At 42.1% G+C, this 20,828-nt stretch overlaps 1 protein-coding gene across 2 annotated transcripts in view; it reads left to right on the top strand.

Moving 5' to 3' along the window:
* The window catches only part of COP1 (COP1 E3 ubiquitin ligase), a 177,742-nt gene that overhangs the window by 154,833 nt on the left and 2,081 nt on the right, over positions 1–20,828 (top strand). The window lies entirely within an intron of this gene.

The following is a 20,828-nucleotide window of genomic DNA, read 5'->3' as shown; positions in this document are numbered from 1 at the left end:
AGAGATGAAAAAAAAAATGGCAGCCCCCATAGGGAAGTAAAAGTAAGAATAAAGTAAAAAGTACAAGACAATAACACAAATAAATAAAATTTATTTTAATATCAAACTAAAAGCAATATTATATAAAACATTTTTTTTTCGTGACATCTTCCCTTTAATGTCATTTTGTACATGTGTATCTTCTGGCGTTTTTGAAGTCCTATAAAAAAAAAACACCAGTCTTGAAGCATGCTGCGTTTAAATAAAAATGATCTCTATACTAAAATCTGTGGGGTTTTTTGGGGTGAGATGCCATTGAAAATTTGAGTTCATGTACATAATGAATTCCCTGCTGCGCTTTTTCTTCCACATTGAAGCTAGTGTAGATAAAGATGCAGTGGATAGGTCAAGCTGCGGCAGTGGTGGGAAGCATCAGAAATGTCTTCTTCTATCCTTCCAAGAGAACTTGTCTTCTAGAGAGGCCACAGACTGAGGTCAAATTGATTGACCTTTTGAAAACCAGCTGATACAACATGCCGTGTAACAGTCACAAAGTTTCCTGTATGATGCCCCCTTCTGGTCCAAATGCTATACTCCTATCTGCATCTGTCAATCATATGACATCACTTCCTGTCTCGGTGACCACAGAGTCTATCCTCCTAACAGCTAATTGTAGTGGTCACAGCTAATAATTCATATAGGGGCTGGGAGAGAACAGGGCAGGAAGGCTTCACCCCAAAAGACACACAAATTACTTGTAAAGACGTGGGATTTATAAGTTTATATCAAGTCCCCTTCATGTTCTACTTTTTTCTTTCCTTCTGTTATCTTCTGTTGTTTTCCACTCTCCAGTCTCTCAACTATAATCAAATTGAGAAATTTGCTTTGTGTGAAATATGTTGAAGATGAAAACTGATTACTACCTTAAAGGTAGGCAGTTATCCAGTTATAAAAATCTCTAGTTTATATTGTGTTCTTTGTCCTCAAGGGATTTGAGCTTTACACGCTGCAGGGGTCATTTTTCTATATTATCCTCATGGTAACCACCTTCTCAGTTGTGTCTTTTATGCAGAGCCCACTTTACGAGGTATACTGCACCTATAGAAGATTTAGGTTAACGTATGATCGCTTATATCTTTGATTTCTTGCCGTCACACTCTTAATACAGCATCAGATATAAATTCTCTAAAGCGGCGATCTGTCTGGTTTGCTAAGAGTTGTAGTTTCACAAAGCTAGAGAGCCATCGGTTACAAATCACTGCTCTACAGAAACAAATGGCAGACGCTGTGGTTGTTGTGTATTTATATAACCACATCAGGCATTAGGAACTTTATTGGAGTAACGATTATACCCTTGAATTAGACAAAGCTTTTAGTCAGTGGTGAATAACTTCTGATCTCCTCCAGCTGCATAATTGAGCAGCCAGTTTCTTTGTCAATGATATTCTTTTTTATGTAGTACAGGTTTGTCTAATTCCATTTAAGGCAGCCATTTTTAAACCCATATACACCGTCAAGTGACATTATTATGATCACCAGCTAATATCCAGAGTAACCGGCGTGTGCAGCAGGGACACCAGCTAGACAGACAGCAGCTGGACAATAAGGTGCTGATCGGTTGTCTCAGGTATCTGGGCCAATGATGACTGCAGTGCGGCCCACATAGGCTAGAGGGTGCCAGGGGGAGGTCCATAGCGCGAAGAAGACGATCAAGGTGGTCCCACAGATGCTCAATTGTGTACAAGCCTGCGAATTAGCGGGCCAGGGAAGTACTTGGAAGTCTTGGTCGTGATCTTCCAACCACTGTCGGACATTTCTAGCCGTGTGACATGTCGCATTATCTTGCTGGAAGATTCCATCTGCCCCAGGAAAGACAAACAGCATGTATGGGTGGATGTGATCTGCAACGATGGATTCATACCCAAATCGGTTCAGAGTGCCTTTCACATTGATGAGTGGGCCCAGAGAATGGCATGAAAAATTTCCCCGGACCATAACGCTGCCACCACCAGCTTGTGTTCTTCCAGAAATGGTTGCAGGGTGTTTGTTCTCTGACGTTTCTCGCCTGACACGCCAACATTCATCCATTGGATGAAGCAGAAAACGTGACTCATCGGTGAACGATACCCTTTGCCAATCATCGGTGGTCCAATTCCGATACTGGTGCACCTTTATTAGCATAGAAGCAGTGACCATCCGTCTGCTTCGGAGCCTCAGGCGCAGTTGGGTTCGCTGAAATGTTGTTTTAGACACACGTCTGGTAGCCCCTGGTTGATTTTCACGGTGAGCTTCTCCACTGTAACATGTCGTTCGGCTTTCGTAGCCGACGTTCACTTCTCACATCAATGGCACGTGGTGCTCCGCAATTTCCACGTCGGTACTAGCCAATGGTGCCATTTGTCCAATCACGACTCCCTTTCACCACAGCCGCATGCAGACCGTTCACAAACTGCGCTGTTTGAGAAATACTGCCACCTTTGGCCCGAAAGCCAATAATCATCCTTTTTTGCAACACTTATAAATCGCCCTTTACCCATGGCAACAACGAGTGATATGTTTTCATCACACACCTTATATACCCACCTTATATACCCACCAAGCCAGCCCACGACACATCACTTCATGGGCTACCCGCTGCCAATGTCAAAAGTAGCAGGTGGTCATAATAATGTGACTAGACTATGTACATGCAGCCTTACTTGAGGTATGGGCGCATGTATGGCCCGTGTCCTGTGTGTATAAGCATTGGTTTAGCATCCACAGGGAATGTATTATCAAAAATAACAAATCCTGATTGAAATTACACATTTAATTTAAAATCCTAGAGAATTTATCCTGAAGTATTGCAGTTTTCAGTCGTCCAATTCCGATTTCTGGAAGCCTTTTTCTCCCATGCACCTTTCTTAGCATAGAAGCGGTGACCATCCGTCTGCTTCAGAGCCCCATACACAGTAGGCTTTGCTGAACTGTTTTAGACAGTGATTGAAATTATATATATATATATATATATATATATTTTTTTTTTATTTCAAATCCTAGCGTATTTTTCTTGAAGTATTGCAGTTTTCACACTGGGCACTAGAGAATACATAATCCGCTAAAATTTCCTGTTTTCTTCAGCTTACTTGTCAACTTTGCTGTATATACAGGGACCGGATCGGGACATCTCCTCATTAGAGGTTAGGGATTTAATGACCGTTCTATTGTTTTGCCAGAGGCCTAGATAAGTCAATATGCTCCGTTCACCCTTAACATTAAAACACCTACCTATTATTTTGTAGGTCCCCCTCATGCCACCACCACAGGTCTGACCCGTTGAGGCAAGGACTCCACAAGACCTCTGGATGTGTCCTGTTGCATCTGACATTAAGATGTTAGTAGCAGGTCCTTTTTTAAGTCCTGTAAGTTGTGAGGTGCGGCCTCCATGGATCGGATTCGTTTTTCATCACATCCCACAGATGGTCGATTGTATTAAGGTCAGGATGATTTAGAGGCCAAGTAAACACCTAGAACGATTTGTCGTGTTCCACAAACCATTCCTGAACAATGTTGGCAGTGTGGTAGGCGCATTATTTTGCTGAAAGAGGGCACTGCCATTATAGAATACAGTTTCCATGAATTGGTGTTCTTGGTCTAAAACAATGTTTCGGTAAATGGCACGTGTCAAAGTAACATCCACATGAATGCCGGAATCCTAGGTTCCCCAACAGAAAATCACCCCGAGCGTCTCCGCCTGCTTACCTTCTTGCCATATGGATTCCTGGTGCAGTCTCTTACCCAAGTGGTAAGTAAAGCAAAAAAAAACGGGTTAATCAGATCAGGCCACCTTCTTACGTTTCTCCATGATCCAGTACTGATACTCACATTCCCATTGTAGACGCTTATGGCAGTGGACAGGGGTCAACATGGGCGCACCGGCCAGTCTGTGGCTATGTAGCCCCAATCGTAGCAAGCTGCTATGCCCTATGTGTTCTGAAACCTTTCTATCATAGCCCGAAGCCACTTTATCAGCAATTTGTGCTATAGTAGCTCTTTTGGGTGATTGGACAAGACGGGTAGTCTTCGCTCCCTACATGCATCAAAGAACCTTGGGCGCACATGATCCTGTCGCTGGTTTATTATTTGTCCTTCTTTGGATCTCTTATGGCAGGTACTAACCACTGCATACTCCGAACACCCCACAAGATCTGGCGTTTTGGAGCTTTGATCCTCACACTTACTCGTTTTTTCTGCTTTCAACACATCAACTTTCGAACTGACTGTTCAGTTGCTTCCTAATATGTCCCACCCGTTGACAGGCATCATTGTGACCAGATAATCAATGTTCTTCATTTCACCTGTCAAGGTGTTGTATCTACATTATACACAAATATACAGCTCTGTATGCTTCTGACCTGTCACTCTCTGGGGCAGGGAGGGGGGCAGTACTCTATAACTTCTTGGAGACTATACTATTCTGATATTTATCGGACAAGTATCTAAGATTCATTTCAGCTGCTATAAAATACAGCCACCTTCGTATAAAGACAATACAGGAAGGAAGTGAGGCCTCCAATATGGCTTCCCCCCAGGTTTAACAAAAATACCTTCCAGATTAAATGGGTATACTTGTCTGATTCTGATCGACAGTTCTCTTGCACAGTGGCGATCTGCTGTTGATGTCGTTTCCTGTGCAGCTTGTAGCTAAAATTACGCTTCAGACACATAATTCTGAGGATCGGAGGAGGTCCCAGCGTTCGGAACCCCACTAAGTGATCTGCCAGAAGTGACAGGCTCGCTGATTTTAGCTTGCGATCACTTATTAATGTTAAATAATTTTTCAGTATTTCGATTTTAGTCTTACATTCCGCGGCCAGCGATGCAGCCGATGAGTCCAGATCTATTTATAGTTTATATATTTATAGATAGGCACATAAAATATATATATATATATATATATATATATATATATATATATATATATATATATATATATATATATATAACTATTTTGCATCTGCAGAAGACAGCAGCCAGTACTTTCCTGACTGATCCTCTGGCCAGGGCAGGAAAATTTTGAATCCTTTTTTACAAGGGGCTCTACGGCCGATATTGGGGGCGTTTTCAAAAATGACATTATAGTACAGAATCTTCTTATACTTTCTAGTAGGTCCAATAAGTTTACAGGCTATTACGGAGCCCTGATTGCTTTAGCTGAATAAATGTCTAGTATCGGTTTACTAGCTCTTTAATCAGTATTAGGCTACGTTCACACAGGGCGGATACACTGCCTAAAGGTACCCATTGCATCCGCAAAGAATTCCGGACGAAAAACCACACCAAATTGTGGTGCAGTTTTTCGGCCTAAATGTCCGCTGCGGAAAACAAGAGGAAAAAACAACTTGCACATTTACCCTCTGACGTCCTGCAGACCAGCCTCCTGGGATGACGTGTCATCGCATGTGACCGATGCAGCCTGTGATTGACTACAGTGGTCACATGGAATGAAACGTCATTCCAGGGGGCCGGCCTGGAAAGAGAAGCACAGAATTATGGGTAAGTATAAGATTTTTTTTCTTAAGATTTTTCTGAGGAATCCGCTTTTCCGCCACAAAAATCGTAACATCTGCTATTTGTTCCGAGTTTTACCTTCCCATTTTATTTAAAATTAAAAAAACCGCACCGCTGGTCAATTTCTGAGCGTTTTCCCCCCTATTGTTTATACAGCATGTGGATGAGATTTTTGCAGATCTCATTCACTCTAATGCTACTGTATTATGCTGCATTTTTTCCGCAAATAAATCCGTTGCAGAAAATCTGCAGTATTTACGCTACCCTTAGTCTGATTTATGTAACAACTAATTTTGAGAAGAGAATCACAGGTTCAGCTGATTAATTGCCCTTATCGGATTTGTGCGCTGTGATGTGATGCAATGCATTTCCTGAAATGACCGTCCCCGAATATTTTTGATCTGGCCTAAGGGACATAAGTGATCCTTTTTCCCTACGTATGTTTGCCGTGCTGGCTGCTACGCTCCACTAGAGACATGATGACCCGGAATCCAGATAACACTGTGAAAGCTGGAAATCTCCCCAACGATGCACTAACTAAACAACGTGTTCCTTGACAAGCCTCAGCAAGTATTGTTTTATTAGAAGAAAAAAAAATCTATTCCAATTGACCGTGAGTAGCAGTTTCTTGTCCTTTACCCCCCCCCCCCAATAAAGCCTTCCTGCTGGGCTCTACACAGAGGGACTTGGAAGTGAGTGGGCGCACATATTATTATTTTGTTTATAGCTGTTAGTGAAGAATTTATTATGAGATGTGTACACTTCAGAGGTCAAATGTAAAAAAATGGTTGGTAAATTATTCTAAAGCTTGACTATATACGTAGGCATACAGATGAAGCAGAGCTGAGTTTATGATTTCATGCATTTTCTGCACTGCAACTCCACTCTTCATACTGCATAATCATGTCAAGAGTTGCAGGAGGTGCGTTATTTAATTGAACCCTTGTTGCCGTCTAGGGCCCATAGGACAGATACTTCAGTATATACTATATATTATGTTTTATGGGGGTTGTTGTTTGTTCTTTCTTATAATTGTAGTTACTTGCCTGTACAAAGACATACCTGGCACGGAGTAGTTTAAAATTGGATGGTTGCTTAACCCCTACACGACTGCCATACAGCTATATACGTTCCAACTGACGATGCCCCGTGCATTTGCCACATGTATAATCGTTGACCGCCTTGAACGGGGTTTGAGTGCAGTGCTTCTTCAGTGTGAGCAGCGCTGCACTCATGTCTGCCGGGGCTTTAAGAGCCCCGGACTACACCCCCAACTGTAGCACCACACACAACCCTGTGTAGGTAGCGCAAAACCTCCTGCGGATAGCACTACCTAAGCTCCCTCTAGGAGCGGAATCCCCGGCCAGCTCTCTGGCCGGAGATTCCCCCGCTGGAGGGAGCCCCTGACGTCTCTCCATCCCCGCTGTAAATAGTGCCCTCCCCCCCCTATAGATAGCAACCCCCCCTGTAGTTAGTGCCATCTAAACTTCTACTAGGAGCAGAATCCCCGATGTCCGATCGCTCTGTGCCGGGGATTTCGCTACTGGAGAAGCCCCTCGCGTCACTATCCTTATATGGACAGTGACGTCAGGGGCTACTCCTGGAGCAGAATCCCCTGCCACAGCGCTGCCGATAGTGGTGCTATTTACAGGAAGGGGGTGCTGATGCATACAGGGGGGGCTGACGCTATCTACAGGGGGGGCTGACGCTATCTACAGGGGGGGCTGACGCTATCTACAGGGGGGGCTGACGCTATCTACAGGGGGGGGTGGTGCTATCTACAGGGGGTGGCGCTATCTGGGGGGGTGGCGCTATCTGTAGGGGGTGGCGCGCTATCTACAGGGGGTGTGGCACTATTTACATGAGCACTGTGGCATTATATGGGCACTACCTACAGGGGACACTGGTGCTATCTACATGGGCAATGTGTGGCACTATGTGGGCACTATCTACAGTGGGAGCTGTGGCACTATGTGGGCACTGGCACTATTTACAATGGGCACTGGCACTATCTACAGTGTGCAATGTGGCACTATACAGTGGTATAGCATCACCATCTACAAGGGCACTGGTGTTTTCAGGTGGCTGCGACAAAGAAAAGCCCTGACCAATAAAATTCATCCATTTTTTTTTTTTTTAACGCCCATGAAAAATGGATGGCAAATGTCAGTGAAAAATGGTCAGACCGCCGTGAAATGGATTCAAATTTTGAGACCCATTGATGCAAAACAGCCATGAAAAACTGACCGTTGATCCGTTGTTAACTCCCCTTTTTCACGTTGTGTGAATATAGCCTTATCCATTCACAGCGATCCAGGGTGACCGTGTGTGTGTGTGTGTGTGTGTGTATGTATATATATGTATGTATATATATATATATATATATATATATATATATATATATATATATATATATATATATATATATATATACTAGTCCCTCTCTCAATTAATTAGAATATCATCGAAAAGTTTTTTTATTTCGGTAATTCAATTCAAAAAGTGAAACTCCTATATTATATAGATTCATTACACACAGAGTGATCTATTTCCAGCATTTTTTTTCTTTTAATGTTGATGATTATGGTAACAGTTAATGAAAACCCAAAATTTAGTGTCTGAAAATTAGAATATTATATAAGCCCAATTTCAAAAACTATTTTTAATACTGAAATGTTGGCCTACTGAAAAGTATGTCCAGTATATGCCCTCAATACTTGGTCGGGGGTCCGACTCTGCATGAATTACTGCATCAATGCGGCGTTGCATGGAGGCGATCAGCCGGTGGCACTGCTGAGGTGTTATCAATGCGGCGTGGCATGGAGGCGATCAGCCTGTGGCACTGCTGAGGTGTTATCAATGCGGCGTGGCATGGAGGCGATCAGCCTGTGGCATTGCTGAGGTGTTATCAATGCGGCGTGGCATGGAGGCGATCAGCCTGTGACACTTCTGAGGTGTTGCCCATGTTGCTTTGATAGCGGCCTTCAGCTCGTCTGCATTGTTGGGTCTGGTGTCTCATCTTCCTCTTGATAATACCCCATAGATTCTCTATGGGGTTTAGATCAGGCGAGTTTGCCGGCCAATCAAACACAGTGATACTGTTGTTATTACACCAGGTATTGGTACATTTGGCAGTGTGGGCAGGTGCCAAGTCCTGCTGGAAAATGTAATCAGCATCTCCATAAAGCTTGTCAGCAGAGGGAAGCCTGAAATGCTGGAAAATTTCCAGGTAGACGCTGCGCTGACTCTGGACTTGATATAACACAGAGGACCAACACCAGCAGATGACACGGCCCCCAAACCATCACTGACTGTGGAAACTTCACACTGGACCACAAGACACTTGGATTGATGCCTCTCCACTCTGCCTCCAGACTGGGACCGAGATTTCCAAATGAAATACAAAATTTACTTTCATCTGAAAACAGGACTTTGGACCACTGAGCAACAGTGCTGGTCCACTGTGTTATATCAAGTCCAGAGTCAGCGCAGGAAATTTTCCAGCACTTCATGCTTCCCTCTGCTGACCAGCTTTATGGAGATTTCATTTTCCAGCAGGACTTGGCACCTGCCCATACTGCCAAAAGGCCAGAGTAGGGAGCTGCTATTAAGCAGCAGGTCTGGTAGACGCTGTCCATCCATGTCTATGATGAGACTGCCCTTTAAAAAAAAAAAAAAAAGTCATTGAATTTTCCTCTCCTGTCAAGATGTAAGTCATTTTTTTGAAGCTTGATGAAAGCTCATATAGAACTCTAATGGTGGCTTATCCTTTTTTTATTTCCAGACTACAAAATACTAATTCGGCCTAGTTTTGCATCAGAGCCTCGCCACTACTAGGTGAAAAAATAGAGTAAACATTTTTTTGTTAAGCTGTTTTAACAATACATATAGAAGTCTAGGAGTAAAGCTACATATCCTAAAAATTGCACTGTTCCCTACCACATACTGTGAGCTGGATTTGTTAAATCTCATTCTCTTTGGATAGTGCAGTAAAGAATTGCATGCAGTCAGACCACAAGGGACTGCAAAGTAAGAAAGGTAGCCTTCGGTTAATATATATCCCATTAGTGGCGAGCCATGTTACACAACACAGGCTGAATTAGCTGAACGTAAAAGGGTCTTGGCGCTTGGTCACCTACACCTTCAGTTATTATCAGTTTTAATTCTTGCCCTCAACCTAGCTGTAATAAAAAAATAAAAAAAACCTAGTGAGAATAATTAACTCAGCGTGACATTGAGTAAAATGGTCTGGAGATGTTCGCACTCTTCCAACTTTCTCGAGACGCCGTCGGCAGGTCTAGCGCTATTTCTGCACTTGTGCGACCTCCATTGGTTTCTATGAAGAGCTGAAACAGTAAGCATGTCATCTTTATTAGTATGCAGGAGCAGAATGTAATTATTAGAGAACACTGCCTGTAATATTATTCCAGATCACACTGTGGCTCCAGACACGTGGCTTAGTAATGTCACAGGTACAAAATTAAACCCCACTAGTCTCCCCAATGGGATTTTCCAATGCAGTTGCCATTTGCATGCTGCAATCCGAGCATAATTGTAGCTGTACCCGTTTGTAACCAATCAAAACAGCCCTCGAGCATCTTGACAGAACTCGTGATTGGGATGTCAGAACTCGTAGAGGAAATTTTATTACGAAAATAAAATCCAGTGCAAGTATAGCGTCTTCCCTCTCACTGGATGTTAGAGATTCACCCCACTGTGTCTGAAGTGTCATTACTATATAGCTGACTCCCTTGTCGAAATCTTCCTGAGCTAAAAGGTGAATCTCCCTCCAGGTTGTCTTCTCTGCACAAATATTTCTACTTAAAGCACGATTTGGATTTAAGAGAAATAATAAAAAAAAATCTGTTTGGATTTTTGCTTCTTTAGTGCCGAGCTGTGCAGCACAGAGGGGGGAGTACACCGGAGAAGGAAAAAGCCATTACACACTCAGCTGGTGAAAGATATTTCTGGTCCAGCATTTTCCATTGTTAGGTTGGTGGCTTTAACACTGTCCCTGCTGAAAGGTAGAAATGTAGCAGAGCTGAACTAGTCATTGAACTCTTACTACTTGAACCATGAGTGATGAGTTAAAGGCACCCCTATTCCTCGTTTTGGCCCTGAAGGCCATAAGTAAAAAATAAATAATGGTCAAACTTTTCTCCCCTGGCGCTCACATTGAGCTGACCACTACTGCCGCACTTACAAAGCAGGTTGCAACGATCAAAGTGTAGACTGACCTGGAATTACGGCTTTTCCTTATTTCTGCACGGGGAAGGCAAGATGGCGTAGTAGTAAATCTTAAAGGAAAAACAAAACTATTCAGCACTGCTATTCTAGTAGCACTGGAGTAAGAAGGGTCTGTTCTGGATGCACAGTAGTTAAAACCAGAATCTTTCCTCTAGATAGTGCCTGCCAAACAGTCCAGGAAAGCAACCAGTGTGTAATGAGAAATGGAAAGGTCGTTCCGTGTGATGCCTCCTCAACCCAGAAGGACCTTCAGTCACTGCTTCCTAGTTTATCTGTAGATTGGGATGAATGGTGTTGAAATCTTTTGAAACAGATCATATACTTGAGCAATATTGACCAGCTCATTCACATATACATATGTACCCTATATTAATATATAATAGCATTACAGGTCAATTCTCCCGAACATCATGACATGACCTGGAAATATCAGTCATTAAGGTCTCTGCTTGTTTGAAGTCTCTTTCATATTCTATTCATTACTTCTCCCACATGATGTGACCATATTGGTTCTCACGCAATTCTCAAGGAGAACCAATGGTCATTTCCTTTTTATTTATTTTTTTCACGTTTTAGGTGGAAATGCTCTTTAAATGCTTGTTTATTGGAAAATGACCGCGTGTGATGTGAAGAATCTGAGATTTGGACAATCAAAAGTCAGATGAATACAAGAGGAGGCTGCTGTAGCTTCAGGGCTGCTCATACTGGGATGGTTGGAGTAATAATGGATTCTGCCTCAAGCATGTTTCATTTCCAAGCTTTCAGGGTGGAGTTGTGCTTTGAACCGACTAGAAGATCATACAAGAAAATTAATTTGTACCACTTTGCTTGATCTTGAGGTGTAATCCTTGATCCTCGGGGTGTAATGCCTGATCCCCTGGGGCGTAATGCCTGGTCCTCGGTGCGTATGGGCCTGGTCCTCGGTGCATATGGGCCTGGTCATCGGGGCGTATGGGCCTGGTCCTCGGGGCATATGGGCCTGGTCCTCGGGGCGTATGGACCTGGTCCTCGGGGCATATGGGCCTGGTCCTCGGGGCGTATGGGCCTGGTACTCGGGGCGTATGGGCCTGATCCTCGGGGCGCATGGTCCTCGGGGCGCATGGCCCTGATCCTCGGGGCGCATGGCCCTGATCCTCGGGGCGTATGGCCCTGATCTGCGCATGAATGCTCCGTTCAGCACACAGGCTGCAGGTGAATTAGCTGGCAGAACGGGTCCACTGCTCCCAACCTCAGTGAATTGGCAGCATGTCCGTATGAGAACGCCCGAAGATGCTTTAGGCTGCATTGCTGGTAATGACTTACATTTTTTAAAAGAAATCGGCTGAAGGTAAACAAGTTGTTGATGAAAGACGGTTTATTAACAGCTTTTGTCCCTAGCAGAGTTTAACATGTATGACGTTCAATGTGCAAATCCTGATCTTACTGATCACAGCTGCAATTCTTTATAGGGGTTGTTTTTTTTGTTTTTTTTTTGTATTTTTAAACCTTTTGTTGTGACTTCAGAAAACGATATAATAGCAAATTGCAGGTTTTGTCATTTTTTTTATTTTGTTACAGGGCTGTATTGTCAAAAAATTACTACAGTGCTGTTGACTAGACGGCAATATGCCTGGTAATGCGCTGACTACCTGTCCCTAGCTTCCCGCCCAGCATCTGCTGTAATGTACGATTTTGTTTGGACTCCATGGCTTTAGCTATACCGGTTTACAATGTATGCTTTCTATAGTATCTCAGTATGTGTATATATATATCCTCTCTCTCTCTCTTTCTTTCTCTTTCTTTCTCGCTCTTTCTTTCTCTCTTTCTCTCTCTTTCTTTCTCTCTGTTTCTTTCTCTCTCTCTCTTTCTTTCTCTCTTTCTCTTTCTTTCTCTCTTTCTCTTTCTTTCTCTCTTTCTCTTTCTTTCTCTCTTTCTCTTTCTTTCTCTCTCTTTCTTTCTCTCTCTTTCTTTCTCTCTCTCTTTCTCTCTCTCTTTCTTTCTCTCTTTCTTTCTCTCTCTCTTTCTCTCTCTCTCTCTTTCTTTCTCTCTCTCTTTCTTTCTCCCTCTCTTTCTTTCTCTCTCTCTCTTTCTTTCTCTCTCTCTTTCTTTCTCCCTCTCTTTCTTTCTCTCTCTCTCTTTCTTTCTCTCTCTCTTTCTCTCTCTCTCTCTTTCTTTCTCTCTCTCTCTTTCTTTCTCTCTCTCTTTCTCTCTCTCTCTCTCTCTTTTTCTCTTTCTCTCTCTCTCTCTTTCTCTTTCTCGCAGTCCCATAGAGAATTTATGGAGTGGCATGCGCAACCAACACTCCATAAGGTGGAGTCCCAGCGATGCAACCCTCCGCAATCAAACACTTATCGCATGTTCTGTGGATAGGTAATAAGTTGATGTTGATTGTTAGGAAGACCAACGTGACAGACACGGGGACTTCATTAGGAATACCGCGATCGCCCCCTTCTAGCGGCTCAGTTGCCTCAGTCGGTATTGGCCATGGCATCTAAGCGGTTAAAAGAATGGATTCAGCTTTGTCTCAGCTGTAATATACTCGTGCGACACTACATACTATGCCCCATTTTTTAGTTGGTAGGTGCAAATATAAGACATTTATTGGTGGCAAGAAATTATTTTTTTATTCACTTTAACAATTTCTTTTTATATAGAGAGGCGACTTTCTATTCGGGAGATCATACCAGTCTTTCCTTTCATGTCATTGTAATGGAAAGCTGAAATGTTGATTCAATAAATGTCTCTCCGGATCTGTATAATACCATTTACACTGCATCTTCAGCTAGCAGATTGCCAGAAAATCGACTGTCAAACTCAACATTTTAAGGAAATGAAATCCATGTTGTTTGGAATGTAAAGCACACAAGGCAATTTCAGTCCGACTTCAGATAATATAACCATGTTCACTCTTCTGGCTGATTGTGAGATTAATACCGAATTTCTATAGGACTATGAATTACTAGAACATGGAGGTCACCTTTTGTTTTTAGAACAAATGGCTTTTTCTTCATTTTGGTTGTCCGAGTGAAAAATGCTAAATGAGAAATAAAATGCAAAGAGAAAGTCTTTCATCTTAAGGTCATCAAATAAGACAAAAGTAAATAGTGCTGTTTGTTATAAGACCACCGCTTGAGAAATAGATTTTTTTGTGTCAGGAGAGAAGCAAAACATCAAATATATCCTATTCATGGGCTACCTGTGTATCCTGGAGCTTCTAGGGGTCAAAAACCTGTAGAGCAACCACTTCAGAAGTGTATGGCGTCATATGACAGAATTAACGGGACCTTAAAGAGGCTCTGTCACCACATTATAAGTGTCCTATCTCCTACATAAGGAGATCCGCGCTGTAATGTAGGTGACAGCAGTGCTTTTTATTTTAAAAAAACTATTTATTTTCACCACTTTATTAGCGATTTTAGATTTATGCTAATGAGTTGCTTAATGCCCAAGTGGGCGTGTTTTTACTTTAGACCAAGTGGGCGTTGTACACATGAGTGTATGACGCTGACCAATCAGCATCATGCACTCCCCTCCATTCATTTCCTCAGCACATAGGGATCCTTTTAGATCAGTATGTGCTGTCTTATACTAACACATTAACAATACTGAAGTGTTTAGACAGTGAATAGACATTCCCACGGGATGTCTATTCACAATCCCTGCACTTCGTTAACGTTTCTGCGGTAGTTACAGCAGAGCACAGCGTAAATTCGTTGTAACCTGTCATCTACAGCGTAATCTCGCAAGATTACGCTTGCTCTGCTGTAAGTACCACAGAAACATTAACGAAGTGCAGGGATTGTGAATAGACATCCCAACACTTCAGTATCGTTAATGTGTTAGTATAAGACAGCACATACTGATCTAAAAGGATCCCTATGTGCTGAGGAAATGAATGGAGAGGAGTGCAAGACGCTGATTGGTCAGCGTCATACACTCCTCTGTACAACGCCTACTTGGTCTAAAGTAAAAACACGCCAACTTGGGCATTAAGAAACTCATTAGCATAAATCTAAAATCGCTAATAAAGTGGTGAAAACAGATCGTTTTTCTAAATAAAAAGCACTGCTGTCACCTACATTATAGCGCCGATCTTATGTAGGAGACAGGGCACTTATAATGTGGTGACAGAGCCTCTTTAAGAAAGTCATCGCTAGCACCTCTACATTCAAGTGACTCGGGCTGTGTCGTAGTTCCGGCCACCTGCGGAGCAGGGGAAATCTGTGTAAGAACTTTTTTAAGGCCCTGTTCACATCATATTTGTAATGCACGTTTAGCATGTACGCCAGGAAAGTTCCCGACATACACGCTAAACGTGTCCATAGGGCTCCGTTGGCCCGATAGAGGCCAAAAGAGTGTCCTTTTGGCCTCCGTTGTGCTAGTATATATGTCAAAATACCTTACATTTTTAATGTGTGGAATAGCATAGAAGTCTCCGCTATTCCATACAACTGGATCGTGCAAAAAAAAAACACGAGAACCAATGGATGATGTTTGCCACGGTCATGATCATGAAAGTTCAATATATATATACACCATATTCTTTTTCCTGTTTTTAATAAATATATATGTGTAAACGATCCCATAACAGTCTATGGGTGACGAATGCCACTGTTCGACATCCTTCTCAAAGCGTGATGTGAACGAGGCCTTAGTTACCTTATTCAAAACATGGAGAGAAGTAAGGTGTAAATGACCCGTCACTCTACCAAATTTCCACAAGGTGGATTGCTTCAGAATCTTGCAAAATACTCCGCGGACTGACCTATATGTAAGTGTTTTTTTGGGGAGGTTTTTATTTCTTGTTTTTAGGTTTAGTGTCCGTTGAACATAACCTGGTTTATCCAAAAATGTTTTTATTCTCCAAGCAGTGAAAGTTTGGATGGTGTCGCTGTATCTTTTCCCAGGCAGATTAAAAGCAAGATGTATAATTACAAATTCTGGAATTTATAGTTGAGCGCATATAAGCGGGAACCACGTCCGCATACAAACAAGTCTGGCATAAAAAAAATGGCATAGCAGCGCTAGTGCACAAAGTGGGAGCCAAGTGGGTAACATCATCGCTTAATGCCATAGCACAGGGAGCTTTTTTGCATTTGAATGCTTGTTTGTTTTTTACTCTCATCCCAGCAGAAGTCTAGTAGCTTTTTCTCTTTTTATTATATGCAGTTCTTTTTTTCTTTTATGAATTCACCCTGAATTGACAATTGTGTAACTATGTAAGGTTAGTTTGTGTCACTAGCGATTGGCGGTTCCAGAGAGTTGACTCTTCACAGATCTCCCCGGAAAAAACATAAAGCGGCAGGAAACGTATGCTCCCTGTGGCCCGTTGTTCTTACAATAAATTAGCGTTGCATTTGCTTAAATGTCTGGAAAATGTTTTTATTTCATGCTCGTGGCTTGGCTTGTAACAAGCAAGGTCTTCGCCCACTGCTATGACATCATATCATGTAATTATATTCACAACCTCGCTCAAGCATCTTTGTTCACATTTTGGCAAATTACAAGAGCCTTCACAATAGACCGCATTATTCTCTCAGAACGAGCCGCCGTTCCCGCTTTGATCTACTGTCATGAATAATGCAGTGCACACGTCCTCAGCAGCTAAGTGGTTAAGTGCTGCACCTCCCACCATATTGTATTTGAGTGCAAGCACATAACCTCTTAATTATCATCCAGTGATTCAGTCCATTAATATAGTGGGCCTCACTTTTATATGTATGTTTTATTAGAGCTTTAGTCTCCACATTCAGTTTTATTTACAAGGCCACCGCGATCACTTCACCTCTATGCCTTTTACAACCTACCATCTGATGCATCAGAATATTGTGCGGACAATGGAAACCATAATCTTTCACGATCTGAAGCGTGCCAGGGCTTCTGAACAATCCTCATTGGTTGGCGGGAGGGTGACAGAACTCATACACAATCGCCGCATCACAAAACTGCTCATATGATGTCTATATCAGATATGTAGGCGAGCCATACGGTCAGAAAGAGAAGTGGATTTAAATATTTTTTCTTTTTTTTTTTTTTTACATTTTTTAACATTTTTGTGTTTTAATCAATAAATTAATTAGAAATTCAGGACATGTCTCTCCTATCAACAGAATTTCAGATGCCTGAAGAAGGAATCCAAAGGGCCTTTCTAGCTTTCTAATTAAAAACGTGGGGTTCCCTAGAATGAAGGGGTTCCAACACTATGTGGCCATCTGCCTCTTGAAATAATAGGACCCCTTCGTTCAGGGCCCCAGCTTCATGTTATAGATGCATAAAGACAATCTATAGCGTTTGACATTAAAGGGGTTGTCTCATGAGGGCAATGCCTTTTCCATATGCTCTATTATGGCACATGGACATAGAGGGGGCCCCGAGCTGGTGAACCCAATTGTTGGACTCGCCACATCCATGTATTAAATGTCAGCCATTCATTCTCTGGCAAATGTATGGCCAAACGTGGTGTTCACCGGACGTTGGAAAGGTTAGACCTGTGATAATCGGGCCGACTTTTGTTTAAGAAGGGGTTGTCTTCTTGAGTCACATATACACTTTTTGGATCAATTCATTGGAGACCGTACTATATATTAGACCCAACAGCTGTAAACCTCAATTTACTAACAGAATGACCAGGTTTAGGGCCAACTATTTTTGGAAAAGACTCTCCACCTGTTTGTCGCTGAAATTACTAACGTAAGAGCAGTGGGGTGAGGACACTGACAACTAAATACTCGATGTGCAGTTCTGATTCAGGAAGTGGTTGTCAATTTTTTGATCCATTCAGCCATTGCCTTTATAAGTAAGTTGAATGTTCTTAGACAGCACTTTCTATCATATGCCCCCTCTTGCTGACAGGAGGCGTTTAAGATATGACTAGATATCTCGTTAAAGGGGGTTTTTAACATTCTGACAATTGTATTTTGTTACGGTGAGCACGGTAAATGCTCACACTTATCCATAAGGAGGTTATAAAAATGATTCCTCTGAAAGCGGCTACGGAGACCACCCCTTTTCTGAAAACCGACCCACTGATATCTCCAGGGGGAGCTGCAGGTGACCACACATTTCCTACCGCACGCATTCATTAAGTCCTCCAGAGCATCAGGCGCTCCTCCTAGACCCTCCATCTATGATGTCCGAGTTCTATCACCGGGTATATGGAAAGGGCCTGTCCTAATAAGCTCACACTTATAAAAGACTTTTGCTATAACGTTACTACCCCTTTAACATCTACATAATAAAGGGGACATTGTTGAAATCTCATATTTGTATTAACCGTCAATTTATTTTGGGTGTATTATTTGTACAGTGAAACGGTAGAATTAGCAAGAAAGCAAATGATAGAAAATTACTGAAGACGCCGACCAGTACCGGGATTCCTCGCAAAGCTGCAGAACCAGCCAAAGTTCAATTCTTCTCTGTGATCTTTTACATCGAGGTTAATAGAAACCGTTTTAACAATTAAGTTGAAAGTTCAGTCTGCTACCGACATTTGTTTTTTATGGTTTCTGTATTCTCCCATTATAGAGTCAAGGGGCTTTACAGGGCGTTGGTGCTTTTATGATCACAGAAAGATCAAACCACAGGGAGGTTAAAAGTTTCTTGTTAGATCAATGCTGCGGCGTGTAATGAAAGGGAAGACATGATTGCTGGGATTTCTGCTGATAGAATTCTGTATTTGAGAAGAAATGACTAGAATTCATTCAATGCAGAAAGTGGAAAATTTCACATGTGTGGTGATCAGTGAGTGAGCGCCGCCGATTATGTAATGAAACTGTCTTGTGTGATGGGAGCTCGGCCGTGTCCTTCGTTTCTTCATTTGATTTTCTCTCTCGGGGGAGGGCTTCACCCTTGTACATTTCTGAATGGGATTGCCTGTATTACATTAATGTATGCACGGTGTGGTAAATCAGTTTGTTTTTTTTTTATAACTTTTATATTGTACACTATAGGCTAATAAAACAATACAGCTTGTTGGTATAATTAACAAGGGAAGAAAGACAAGATTAAATAGGTTTCCCTATGTTCTTTCATTTACAGATTATTTGTCTTACGACCCCCATAGTTCTTCTTAGAACTTTTGCTCTGCTCTTAAGCCTCCTAAGCTTCACGCTGTTCTGATGCGAGACTCCAGTTTACTTGACATCCTCATCCACCTGTAACTAGTAATTCTCTAGGGGGATGTGGTTTTGTTTTCATCTAAACAACATTTTCAGGATTTGGAAGAGTTTTCTGTTTAAAGGGACTCTAACGGCCTTCTGTTCCTGAGTTACGGGCTGTATCATAGTCCGGACTTGCATTCTCCGCTCTGCAGGCTTCCGAGGTAAAATCTCCCTGCATTCCTTCCTGGCTCAGTATCTGCATAGAGCTTTCTCTGATGATTTTAATTCCGGGATGTATTCGTCTTTTACACCAGGCGCTGTACAGTTATAGAAGCTCTGCCAAGCTGTTAGGAATGTGTCTGACAACATGCTTGTTGACTGTTACCAGGGGCAACCATCACATTTGTGAATTTAATAGTAACTCAAGAGCTAGATATGTTTTGTATTGAGTTACCGAACTTGTACATTCATTCTGTGTATAAAATCTCTTTTATATTGTGTTTAAAGGTTAAAATCTATTGTATCTCCATCTGCTATGGAGTTGAATACGATCTGTTTATTGTATTCAACCATTTCAAATAAGGCTCTAGTGTTTCTTCAATGGTATTATTTACTGAACGTCCAGAAGAATCCCTGCCCCCACAATCACTATTTTATCTTGTGTCCTGAGTTTGGAGTACATACCTGTACATACATGTTTGGCCAATATTAATAGCCTGTTGTAAATGAATTGCCTCTTGTAGAGTATTTTTGTATGTTTTTCGGCATTTGCCTACAGAGAATAGCAGGAGAGAGGGGTCAGTGTATGTTTACTTTTCTTGTTCATGAAAATCTTCTGCATCCATGAATCAGATGTAAGTAAACAGATACCTCCTCCCGCTGTCCTGTGGGTCCCAAAGAGCAGGACGTTGTTCATGAATTCTAGCACAAAGCATACCGGGAAATCCGTGGCAAAAATAATTATTGCATTGTCACATCGTGTATATTAGGAAACGAGAGCAAGTCTTGCTCTCCTAGTTAAGATATATTCCTGTACCCCTGGACAACCCCTTAAAGAGGCTCTGCCACCAGATTATAAAATCCCTATCTCCTATTGAATGTGATCGGCGCTGCAATGTAGGTAACAGCAAAGTTTTTAGTTTTTATTTTAAAACGATCATTTTTGCCCAAGTTATGAGCAATTTTAGATTTATGCAAATGAGCTTTTCAATGGACAACTTGGCGTGTTTTCTCATTTTACCAACAGGGCGTTGTGAATAGAAGTGTATGACGCTGACCAATCAGTGACAAATCAGCATCATACACTTCTCATCATTCCCACCCAGCTTCTTTCACTGCAGACACACAGCGTGACGTCACCCACAGGTCCTTCAACCTTGGCGTCGGATAAGAGAACATTCATGGGCTCCAGCCGTCCGAGAGGGTAATATGCTCGTCTCTATGGAGTTTACTCTGCTTACCTGCACACGGTGATGCTGCTGCAGATTCAACTGTACCCTCTCGGACGCCTGGAGCCGATGTGTCTTCTCTCGTCCGACGCCAAGGATGAAGGACCTGTGGGTGACGTCACTCTGTGTGTCTGCAGTGAAAGAAGCTAGGTGGGAACGATGAGAAGTGTGTGACGCTGATTTGTCAGCGTCATACACTTCTATTCACAACGCCCAGTTGTCCATTGAAAAGCTCATTTGCATAAATCTAAAATTGCTCATAACTTGGGCAAAAATGATCGTTTTTCAAAATAAAAACCACTGCTGTTCTCTACATTACAGCGCCAATCAGATTATGTAGGAGATAGTCAAGTTATAATGTGGTGACAAGGTTTTAAAAAAAACAAAAAAAAACGTTGCTGTTATCTACATTGCAGCGCCGATCACATTCATTAGGAGATAGGGATTTTATAATCTGGTGACAGAGCCTCTTTACATATTTAATTCTACATCCTCATTTCCATTCTCAAATGTACAACCAAAGTCT

Source organism: Rhinoderma darwinii, chromosome 7 (genome assembly GCF_050947455.1).
Source record: "Rhinoderma darwinii isolate aRhiDar2 chromosome 7, aRhiDar2.hap1, whole genome shotgun sequence".
Lineage (NCBI taxonomy): Eukaryota > Metazoa > Chordata > Amphibia > Anura > Rhinodermatidae > Rhinoderma > Rhinoderma darwinii.
Note: the sequence above shows the minus strand (reverse complement) of the source record. Positions and strands in the feature narration are given on the sequence as shown.